Source organism: Trichosurus vulpecula, chromosome 7 (assembly GCF_011100635.1).
Source record: "Trichosurus vulpecula isolate mTriVul1 chromosome 7, mTriVul1.pri, whole genome shotgun sequence".
In the NCBI taxonomy this organism is placed as follows: Eukaryota; Metazoa; Chordata; class Mammalia; order Diprotodontia; family Phalangeridae; genus Trichosurus; species Trichosurus vulpecula.
In genome coordinates, this window is record NC_050579.1 from 69,893,982 (window position 1) to 69,907,252 (window position 13,271).

The window sequence follows — 13,271 nt, forward strand, 5'->3', positions numbered from 1 at the left end:
GTCATTAAAATTTTCCAGTATACAATTTTAATTATTTTGGTGCCATTGTCCTTTTCATTTTCATTGTTGTAGTTATTCTGTTCATTGTTTTATTATGTCTCCTTACAGTTTGGATAAGTTTGTCCTTAAAGAAGTATTTCACCAGTTGCTGAGGTAATGATCTATGTGAAAACTTCTTGGATTCTTGTCAGAGAATTCTGGCAATAAGACAATAGAAGAAGAAGAGGTTATGGTGAATTTTGGTGTGCAAGCATGTCTTCCATCTTGAGAATCTATAGGAAGATACCAGGTGGTATCCTAGTTCTATCATTCAAAAGCCTCTGAAAGCAACTTGATTGACTTGCCAAGCATGTTGTTGCTAATCTGGTGAGACTCTATAATGTGGAATGTATCTAGTTTGGTGAGGGTGCTCCTTAGAAATATTCTCCCTCCACCACAACTCTGAGACACAGAGGAAGCTGCTGTGTTATCTACCCCTACCACAGTGTTTTAATAGGAAAAAAAGTTGTTTCCCAACCTAGCATTATAAACTATTAACTGCTGATAGTTCTCATAAATCCTATTTTCCATTCCTTCCCAATTCCCCTTCCCTATCTGTGTTTTCTATTCAACCCTTTTTTGCTCTTAAATATATCATTGATAGACATAAAAAACTAACATGATAACATGTGTGCATTATTATTTACATGACAGAAGTGCAAAAATTAGTCTGGATAATATGATAGACTCATTCAGCACCAGCTACATATGTAGGTACCACTTGGGAAATACCTAAAAATGAGCTCTCCATGGGAACTAAACTAAAATAAATAATAATTAAAAAAACCAAGGTAGTGATATGGGTTGCCATAGCTTTCTAAGCCAGTCCAGGGTGATTTGTAGAAGAAATAAAGCAAAAAGATATATTGATAACCTAAAACATAGACATTGTTTAGTATTATTGGCAATCCAGAAGCCCAGGATGAAGAGGAAGAAGAAAAGGACTCACCATGTTGCCTTCCCTGGGTTCCTCTACTCCTCCTACCCCAATTCTTGTTTTAAATTGTTGTTCTATTCCATATATATTATTACATGTTACATGTGCCCTAAAGTTACCACATCTACCATTCACATAATTATTATCATATTTCTTTGTATTTATCATATTTATTCGTTTATGTAGCACAGTAGTATTCCACTTAATTCATGAACCACAACTTGATTACTCAAACAATGGATGTATATTTTAGCCATGAATATAAAATGCTCTGCTCTAATATGCTGGTATTTATGAGATCTTTCTTTTTGCCATCAATCTCCTTGGGACATATGTCTACCAGTGGGCTCCCTAAATCAAAGGATAAAGATTTATTAATCACTTGCTTTGTAAAATTCCGAATTGCTTTCCAGAAAAATTAGACCAATTCTCATCTCTGTCAAGAATGCATTAGTATGCCCAGTGTCTTCACCACTGCATATTTCCATTTTCCTATAACTTTTGCCTATTTGTTGGTCACTCAACTATTTTCTAAGCTATTGTAGGATAGAAACTTTATATCCTTATCATCTTTCTAAGTGTCACGTACATACTAAACGTGCAACAAATATTTCAGTAATAGATTGATTTAACATTTTCTACCAGAATTAGTAAAATAATTGTTAATTTTCTATGTATGTTTGTATTATGTTACCTGGCTTATGTCAATGCAAAGGTTCATTTTCTAAATTTCACGACAGTAGGAATCAGGATGACTACGACTTAAAAAGTTATCAAAAACATCTCTCTAAATCAAATCAGCAACCACTTGTTAAGTGTTAAGTATGTACCTGGCTACTGTGCTAGAGAACGTAACATAATGTTTAAAAAAAAGCAGTCTCTGCCCTTAAATAGCTTAAATTCATTTGACAGGAAACAAGATGTATGAAAATAAGCACATGCCAAATGTATATGGGGAAAACCAAAGTAGCTATTTTCCAGTTATTCACCTTTTCTTAGTCTTTGACATGATTCACTTGAGAAATATAGTTCTGTACACACAGAGAGAGCAAAAGCATAGATGTTTTACCTCCAGTGGCTTACTTAAATAATGGACACTGAATTACTATGAAAATTTGAACTATTATATAAGTAGTGCCTGCCTCAGGGCCCCTCTGTAAATAACAAAAGTGTCATCCTGTAAAATGGCTTCATTGATTATTGTCCTTGGAAATAAAACATCCAGTATTACATAAAATGGTCCTCCAGGTAGTTTATTTTTGTTTCTTTAAAGAATGTTTCTTAACTAAGCCATGAGGAAAAATTGAGCTGGTGAAATTGCTCAAAAACAAATTTCATTAGTAATAGCTTGTGTTCTTTCTTTATAAGAATTCAGTGAGTGCAGTGGGATGCCTTAATTATCAAGGCCCTGCCCTTAGAGGTCATTTCAAACTAGTGAATAAGAGAAAGCACGCATTTCGATAGAGTATGTACTTTAGAAGTCTGCCTGGAAAAATCATCCATCCAACCCATGGAATGTACAAGCCTTTTATCCTGGCTGAGGATGGCTGTATGCTTGCTCTGTCATTACAAGGACATGAAGAAGTGAGAGGTGAGAACTCCAAAGCCAAGAAAGTTGTCAAAACTACACATATATAGAGTGCCTTGCCTCCCATTCAGTTATTGTCTTCTAGTACTTGTTCTGGTGTAATCACTACCAGATTCTGTTCTGTAGCATGTCAGCAATCAGGCAGGCCATTCTATTCACGTTTCCTTTCTATAATTAGAAAAGTTCTGTTTTTGCCTTTTGTTTGTTTTATTACAACTTAGGCTTATGCAAAATGAGCTGTGTAAACTGGCTTTCTTGCGGAGACACACATATTAATACTGTTCAATTCTATTGCTTTTTACAAGAAGGGAGGGAAAGGAACAGGTTGATGGATCTGATGAATTCCACATTTAAAATCATGTCAAACATAAATATCTCAGGATCCATTATGAATACTATCACTTAGAAGATACAATGTAGCTTTTTTCTAATTAAACCCAGGGGGAAAAACACCACTACAATTCCTAGCGAACAGGGACAAGTTATTTTTCCTTACTTCAAAAAAAGTTACTGCAAAGCAAATTAAAGAGTTTTTCAGTGTCCGGTTAGCCTAACTTCAGAAATTGTGCTTCATAAGAACACTTTGATGTCAAGTTAGATTTATGGAGCTTATTGTATCACTATAGGCCAGCACATTACCTTCATTTTCTTCTGTATCTTAGGGAACAGATTTCTTCTGACATAAGCCTCAGTGAGGTAAATCATTTCTATTCAAGAGGTGAAAAAACAGGCCAAATAAGTCATGGCATATACATTCTCTTATCTATGAAGGATGTCATTCACAGAATGAATATCAAAGGATTTGAGAAGACAGGAAACAGACTAGTACAAATCCTCCAACATCGAGTTGGGGATGGGGGTGGGGTAAAACAGACAATTCTTACTGAGCATGTACATAGCAATGCTTTGTGGAAAATTACTAGCTTTCTACATTTCTTTGATTCCACACAGACAAAAAAAGAGTGCCTTTGTGCATATTCTATTGTCATGCCATTCAACAGATGTTTATGGGAGACAATGAGGGAGAGAGGAAAGGACACTGGCTTTGGAGGTATAGAACCTATGTTCAAATTCTGCCCTTGTCACTTATTGTTGGCTTGGCACTGAGTGGGCAGATAACTTCACCTTGCTTGGTGTTGGTCTCATCATTTTGTAAAAGGAAGGTTGTAGGTGGTCTTTAAGGTCCTTTTGTAGCTTCAAATCTATGATCCTTGGGTAAGCAATTTATGATCTTTTGTCTTCCTTTTACTATATGTAAGAGAGACTTAAACTAGATGATCTCTAAGTTTTCTTATACTTCTGGATCTTTGATGTGATTAACTACATGATGTATCTCTATGTTAGAGGTGGTATAAGTAAACAAGTACATAGAATAATACATTTTCCTAGATTCCTTCTTTAATAGTTTAAACCTAATTATTCAAGAATAGTAAAACTTGGCTTTAATGTAATGTATCTTAGAGGACAAGTATATAATGTTTTCTATCCAAAGTCATTTAAAAAAGATGTTGATAACACATAATAATCACCCCCATTGTCTAATAGTTAAACTTTATTGTAACATTGTCACATTTGTAATTTTGTACCTTTTTTAATAATATAATTTCTTCTGAGCTGAGACACTGTACCTTGTCTTTCTTTATGTTATTGGGTTTATTTCTAGGGAAGCCTGCCCTTTAATGACAAGATTTAGGCTCCTTTTCTCATACTCTTTCCTTTTTAAAATACCTATACCCTCTGCCCCAGGGAAAATTAAATCTTACTTTCTGCACATGATGAAGGTCTCCCAAAAACTGTGGGTAAAATGGTGCTCTACATGTAATATGAATTAGTCAATAGCTATTGATCTCCTTTGTTCAAAAGAAATCTTTGTCTCTCTGTCTCTGTCTCTCTGTCTCTGTGTTTCTGTGGCTGTGTCTGCCTGTCTGGCTCTCTGTCTCTGTCTCTCTCTGTCTCTGTCTCTCTGTCTCTCACACACACACACACACACAAGCACACACACACACACACACACACACACACACATACACACACACACATATGCATATTCCCTTCAGCTACCCTATTACTAAGGTCTCATAAATTATACACATCCTCTTTTCATGTAGAAATGTGAAAAAAAGAGTTCAACTTTAGTAAGTCCCTTATGATTTCTCTTTCTTCTGTCCAATGCAGAAACTCTCACCCTGCTTACAGTCATCTCTGACTGTGGGATTCAGGCTCTCTGAACCTCTCAACTTCACAAGTGTGCCTCCAAAGCTGGATATGCTTGTCTTTGGATCACTGTTCAGTGATCCATGCTCAAGAAATGAAATATAAAGTGGAAAATGCAGTGCCTGTGAAAGGCACCCTTTAATAGTTAGACACTATGGCAATAATAAATAAGAACCCTACCTTCATCTTCTTTTGTTTTGGGTTGGATGGAATAAGCTGCACAGGATGACAAGGCATGGATAGGTTGCCCTCTGCATCACATATTTAATTACATTATATTCACTCAAGCTGCAAATTTCCCTGTTCCTCTTGAGGTAGCCATCGTCTTTCTAGGCAGCTAGGTTTACAATGTTATTATTTTTAACTCTTCAGTCTCCCACTCTCCCTATCTCCACAAGGAATTACTGAATCTTGTTCTATCTTCACATCATCTCTCAAAATAGACACAACCTCAGATTACTCTTTCCTTACTTCTTGGCCGTCTTATTTCCAGAACCTTCTAATTTATATCATTGTCTTGAGTCTCTCCCTTCCTCAATCCAAATGCCACACATCTTACAAATTTCCCTAAAGTGCAAGTATTACCACGTCACTCACCTATTTAATAAATTTGAAATATTCCAGGATCAAAATAATTTCATCCTTTTAAATATCTATTTTTCGTAAGTTTCATAATTTATACAAGTGTTATTATAATAGTATAAATATATCATATATATTTTATCATATTATGTATTATGTACATACATATATATGGAGTATATGCTTTAAAATGTTTTATTCATAAGGGATCATGACCAAAAAATATTTGGTGACCAGTGGTATAGATCTGTCCTCGGAAAGACCTTGGTTCTTGTCTCTTCTGAAATATATTTGTTTAACCATGGGCAAGTGACTTTGTTTCACATTGTGCCAGGCAACTCTAAGATTATAAATCGCTAAGAATTTGATGATCTGAATTGGTAGAGGGAAGTTTCTTCTCAAAGAGTTCTTTATAGCACTAAAATGACAGGTATAGCTTAAAAAAATGTTTTCCCTAACATCATACTTTTCCCCAAAAAATCATGGCATCATGGGTAATATCATAGAACTCAGAACTGAAGGAACCTTAAGGAACAAATAGTTCAAAATCCCCATTTTGGAGATGGTACATTGAAGTCTAGAGAGGAAAAATGGTTTGTGTTATGCCTTGTAGGTAATAGTAAAGAGAGCCTGTATTGAAAACCAGGGCCCATGATTGCAAATGTTGTGTTTGTTTCAACATATTGTGCTCTTTCTGACTGTACTGTGATCTCTGTCAGTTAATATTTGTATCTTGATCTACAGTGAAAACAACCAAACATTTTCTCTCCAGAATCTGATTTTCATATAACATAATCAACCCATTTGAATATATGTAAAACCTTCTCATACCATGGTCTTTCACTAGGAGACTATCTTCACCCACTGTAAATTATGTATTGACTATCACAATCTACCAAATCCAGAGGTTGGCATTATCCTCTGTTTATGAGGGTATCTTTTTCCTTGGCTTAATTAGAGATACTGGAATATATAAACATTCATGCTATTATCCTTGTATTCCAAATATTTTAGTGAGTTTTACATATATATATATGTGTGTGTGTGTGTGTGTGTGTATACATATATATATATATATATATATATATATATATACATATGCATACATATAGTTCTACTACTCAAATGAGTTTGCTACTATTTGTATAGTATTACATTATATTTAGGATTATTATGACTTTTTGACAGTCTTCAGCACATGCCCTCTATCCATTAAAATTGTATTTTAAGGTGTCCAATTATTTCCTTTCAACCAAGGTCAAAGTTCAAAATTGCTCCATTTGTCATTTGGCTTATCTCTTATTTTTAATCTTCAACTCACTTCAGTCTTCTTGTAAAAGTGGAGTTCTTCCATTCCATCTTTCTGAGTACCAAATTGAATGAGGAAGAAACAAAACTCAGACTTTGTGAATGTATAATTCCCTTCGACCTCACTTTTTCATATGTTAAGGACTACAAAGTGAGGGACTATATCTTTTTTTTGTTAGTTTGTTTTTGATGCATAAAATAGCAGTATTGATATAGTGCTTTAAGTTTTACAAAGCATTTTTATATATTATCTTACTTGTTCCTCACTGTCACCCTGAGAGGTGATATTATAATCTTCATTTTACAGATGGGAAAACTGAAGCTGACAGAGTTAAATGTGTTGCCCAAGCTCACATAGCTACTGAGATTCTGAGGTAGGATTTGAACTCAGATCTTTCTGAGCTCAAATATATATTGTTGAAACTTTCTTAATACCTAGCAAATAATTCTAACTGGCCTAAAGATGACTACTTCTACATGAATATAATGGTTACAAAATTGCTCCAAAGCATTTTCTTTAAAAATCATACCATAGAGGTATAGGGACACAGGCTTTTAAATTTGAGAGGGGCCTTAGAGATGATCTAATTTAATCCACCAATTTTACATATGAGGGAAAGAAGAGTCCAAATTCGGTATGAGTGATTCACTCAAGTTAACAATACTTATGGCAGATACCATGCTGAAGCCAGATCTTCTTATGCTAAATAGTGGGCTCTTTGTTTTCATTTAATACAATTTCCCTTAAAATGTTAGGCATAAATATGTGGTATTCAAAAGTATGCTTGGAATATGGAACATATCACAGTATCTGTTTTCCTTGTCCTTTGAGGCTTTTCACAATTTACTCTTGTTGTAGATTACTAATGCTATTTTGTATTACAAATATGTTTAAAGAATATTATTAGGAAGCTTTTTGGTATGCTTTTGAAAGGCAATACTTCTGAGAAAGGCTTTTGTAAATGTTAAAGATAAGACTAGCTAAGGATAAAAAAAGAAAAGTTCTATTCCCACAAGTTAGGTAAGAAGAATCATAATGATCTATGTGTCCTTTTAATGTAAAATACAATTAACCCAGCATAATGACTTTATAAAGTGCTAAACAAGAACATATAAATAATATACACTGTATTGTATAAAAATCTACTTTCCCAACAATTTTTTAAAAGTTATTTAACATACAAATAGAAATAATTTAACTTTATGGCTCTTGACGTATTTCACAGGGAAAAGTAAAGATAATTTTTTTCTAAGCAAACTTTTTTTTTACATTTTCCAGGATGATGTAAGGGTAGGAATGTGTTAGAAAAGAGAAATGGTGGTGGGAAAAGGCTCACATTCAGCTGAAAAGGAGTGGAATAAATGTACAAGAATATGATAAGACTAAGGTTCACAGTCATCCTTCCTCATTCTTCTATCGGTCTGTAGATTTCATATTCCCTATTTGGGAAAAGGACCCTTCAGAGGGCAGGGTAGGATATGCAAGGGAGGGTGGCTATCCAGGAAGAAATCACTCCTTCCCCTTCCTGTTACTTCCCTTCCTAGGAAATCAATATGGGGCAGTGGGTGCCTTACCTCTCCAGTCCCCCCATCCAAATCTGTTTGGTCTAACAATGAGAGAAAGCACTTTTCCCTAAATAAAACCTCAATAACCATCATCACTTTCCAAACCATGCTGGCTACAGATCTGCATGAAAATCTCTTTTGCCCTTGTTTAAAAGAAAAACACAGTAAATGATGTCTTTAATACTAAAAAGAAAAATAGGTCAACCTTCCATAGTCATATTTCAATACTTTAACACATTGCGGTGACCAAAAAGCTTAAATGCTTTAGCAGCTGATTTTAAGTCAGTTAAATTTTAAAGTCTGCAGTACAGTCTCAGTGATGAACTATATGACAATAATTCAAGAAACAATCTAGTTTTGAAGGACTGAAGGACTAGACCAATGCAAAGACCAAACATGATCCTAGAGGAACATGACTAACCACAGCCTGACAGAGGTGATGAACTCAAGATGCTGAATGAAACATACACATCCATTTTTAAACATGACCAATGTTGAGATTTATCTTGTTTACTACTAATTTGTTACAGGAATTTTTCTCTTTTTGTTTTTCTTTCTTCAATAAGAGAGGTGAAAATGTGAAAAAAGTTGGTTATTGGAAAAGAAAAATAAAATGAGATAAAAGTTACAAAAAAAGAAATTAAGTTTAGAGGGGCTCATCATCAATTGATAATGGAATGGTAATGATTTTTTTTTCAGTCACAGAAAGCCTCAGAGACTAACTCTCAGAGGAATTAATATTTACATCTATCGAGGAAGACCTGATGAAAATAGTATTTGTTGAAAATTAAATATGTGTATATATATATATATATATATATATATATATATATATATATATATATATATATATATATATATAAGTTTGCATAAGTCAGTAAGGAAAATTTCAAAATATAATTCCTACATGGTTAGAAAAGTTGCTGTGGAAAAGCAACAAAATCAAATCCTAAAAATAATGTGATAAAGTGTTTGGAATAAACAAAGGTTGGGAATTGGATTATGATTTTAAAGCAAATTAGGTGTATAAACAGAATGTTCATAAAACTATAGAAACATAGTTTCAGGAATAATCTACTCCAACTCCTACTTGAAAAGGAATCTCTTCCAGAAGGTGTTCAGCAGTAAATATTCATTCTCTTTCTCATTAAAGACCTTCAATGAGGCAGAACCCATGACTTGCTAAGAGAACACTACAAACTACTTTGATTATAGCTCTAATTGTTCAAAAGGTTTTCCTTACATTGAGCTTATGTCTACCTCTTGGCAACTTCTATCCACTGCTCTAGGACTGCGCAAAAAAAAATCCAATCCCATTTCACATGATGGCCCTTCTGATTCCTCAAGTCTCTCCAACATGCTGGCTGCTCACCTTTTGAAACTCTAGATAATTAACAACATCTCTAAGAAGTGGTATTCAGAACTGAACACCCTACTCCAAATACAGTCTAAGTATTATTTCATTCAATCAGCATCAAGGAGGTGTGTTTTTGTGTTTATTTGTTTGCTTTGGTCTGTGTTTTCTTTCACAACATGAGAAACATGGAAATGTTTTGCATGATTGCACCCATATAATTTTATTAAGCTGCTTACTATCTTAGGGAGGAGAAAGGGGAGGAAAGGAGAGAATTTGGAACCTCAAATAAAAAAAAAAACAACAACAACATCATATATTAAGTTCTGGAACCAAGAGAGTTGAGTGAAGCAGGAACTCATCTGAACTTTCCCAAATTCCCCTCTAAACAACCTTGGAATAAGCCTTAGTACCAATTTTTGGAGTGATAAATCAGTTTTCCAGCCCATGAGAGCTTGAAGAATAAGCAAGCAAGGTCTGTCTCACAGGGGTCAGAGTTGAGCATGGTTCACTGAGCAAGCTAGTGGCAAACCATAGACCAGGGCACCAGCAGTTAGGACTCAAGCTATTGGCTAATAACTAATATGGAAATATGTTTTACATGATTACGCATATGTAATCTATATCAGATTGCTTACCATTTATGGGATGGGGGACAGGGGGAGGTATAGAATTTGGAACTCAGAACTTTAAAAATGTTAAAAATTGTTTTTACATTATTAATTATGGCAAAATGATTGATTGAGGCATGGCATCTGCCTGAACAAAGGGGATGGAGGCACAGTATAAGTGCAAAACCCAGAAGTGTTTATTGAGTAAGTACAGCTTGGAGGAGCAATAGATCTAGCCTAGGCTGCTCTGAAGATAGGGCTTTAGGGAGTTGTTCATATCGTTTGATAACAGAAGGAGTCAGAGAGGTTAGAATAGAATAGTAGATGGAGTACAGAGAATTCCATCTCAGAGTACCTCCTGGAACCAGGATGTTTATGCAAGCTCTGTCTCTTTGGGGCCGGTATGAACCAGTGTGAACCAGCCCTCTGGTTGCTGACAAAGCAGAGCGTTCTGCAAAAGATCACTGGTATGCCAAACTCAAGCAACATTCATTCTACCTGCTGATTGACTGTTTCTGATTCCCAGGTTATGTTGGCCTCTCTGGAATAATAAGGGAGGTCAAGCATATCAAGGTGATTAGTAAATTCATTATTGATACACATAATTGGCAAAAATAAATATTTTTGAAAGAATTTAGCTTTTCCCATATAATTAGAGTGAAAATAAAATATATGTGAATATAAAAAGATCCATCAGAGTCCAACTAGTCCAATATAGATATGATTTCTATGGCATGCCTGACAAGAGTTCATCCAGTCTCCACTCAACTACTTTAAGCAAGAAGGAAATGACTCCTTCCCAAAGCATTCCATTCCCTTAAGTCTGTCCTTTTCCAGGGTAAACCTCTACATTTTCTTTAATTATTCCATATATAATATAATTCTGAAGTCTCCTAGCGTGTTGGCTACTCTCTCCCTCTTTCCTTCCCAGATTTTCCTTTCTCCTAGTCTTCCAAAGACTGTCCCCTGAATTGTATCAACTAACTATGCCAAGGCCACAGAAGGCAATGTGATCCTCAAGTAAGTGTCTTTAAATATTTTCCCAGTTTGCAAAAGATTTTGAGAAAGGAAACACTAGTAATATTATATATCACTGTGGAGCATGAAGTCATTGAGTTCTCATTTTTCTTTCCTTTCAGATATTTGGAGCAGACTTTAGCCTATGGTATCTTCACTCTCCCCTTCAACATCATCATGCTCCAAAGTATCATTATTCCAAGGAGAATCTAGGTGAGTAATTTGTTCATATTTAGAGGTTCTGCTTTGCAAAGTTATAGGATAATTCATAAACTAAACAGTAACTTGACCACCCTTAGGCAAGTCCTAGAGTTTCAGTCCTAGCATAGTTTGTGAAATTCAAAAACCCTCAGGGTCATCTGTAAATATACACTGATCTCAAGTAACAGCATTCCCACAGACAATTAGCCTTACAAAATGCCAACTGCAGTGGTAGATAGCAGGGCATGTGGGTGTGTGCCTATGCATGTGCGTTCGTGCACGTGTGCACGTGCGCACATACACACACACACACACACAAACATTGTTTTCCTGTTTGCTTTTTTCTAGTTCCACATATATGGACACAGGAAGGAGATATTGGAGAAGGCATCTCCCCCAGTAAGCTGTGAATGATCATACTGAGCTGCCCATGGGAATCCTAGTTTTTCAATGTATGACTGCCCTCATTCCAGGTCTTAGTGATGATTCCTGCTGCCTCCTGGCTTCCCACCTCTTCCATTCCTCTTCTACCTCAATTCAACAAACTTCTTGTGAACACACAATCTCCCATCTCTTTCCAAATCATATAAACAACCACTAATGATGACTAACTGACCTTGGGAGCAATCCCATTAATCTTTTGAAGTTTATCAGGGTTTTTTTTTGGTGGGGGGGGGTAGGGGAGGATACTCTGTACAGTGTGTTGAATGAAATCTTTACAAGGCAGGTATCAGGTCAAATACCCCACCCACAGCACTTTCTGTTATCATTTTAGTACTTTTAAATGATGATCCCTGAACTTCAAAATTCCAATTAGCTAGATCATTACTGGGATGGCATCACCAAGACCTGTGTAACCTCTCTAAAGGAACATGCTTTCCTCCTGCAATGGGATCAAGCTGATTTTACATTTTTATTACAATATTATCAAACAATCCCCTTTTAATGGAAGAAATAAAAGCAAATTGGGGGAAGGAAAAGATTTGAAGAGATATACTGTATGATATCAATAACTGATATCGATGTAGAATTTTAACATTTTCAAAGAGCATTCTTCATAATAACCCTGTGATTAGGAAGTACAAATAAAAAGATCTCCATTTTACAGAAAAGGAAACTAAGATTCTGAGAAGATAAGTGACTTGCCCATGGTTACACACTCAGGACTCGAATTGGAATTCTAGACTAAGGATCTAAGTCTCCTATGCCAATCAACAAATTAATTAATCAACATTTATTAAGTATACACTATGCACCAGGCTATAAGCTAAGTGCTGGGAAGATAAAGAAAAAGCAAAATATATTTCACATTAAATCCTAGGACCACAAGGATTTCTGTTTAAAGTCTTAACTTATTTTTGTCCAAGTTTCTCTGTGCCTCCTAAGATCATAAAATTGTATATTTAAAAATCCAAAAATGTCACTGATTTTCTTCCACCTTTCCAACTGGTATTCAAGATTCCAAGGTAAGTACTAGGCAGAGAGATTTAATTTCAGAATGAGGAAGTAGAGACACACTCTAATTAGATGACCTGAGAGAATTAGAATGATATACAGTTATGTAATTATGTTTCATAATAAAAATGTCTCATTAAAGGCTTTAAGATCAATATTGTACAGACTGTGTTCAGGTACACGTACTAACATTTCCAATTAAATATCTCAGTTAAGTTTTGACCTTAGATTGGTTCAACACATTTTTAAAAAGACATTCTACCTAGGATTAGGGAATAGCATATTGATTTTATATGGACATTTTATGACTAATTATCACTGATCTCATTTGATAATATCAAGTCAGTCATCAGAAGCTCACAGATAATTTCAAGATTTACTCCTCAGCATCAAAATCTT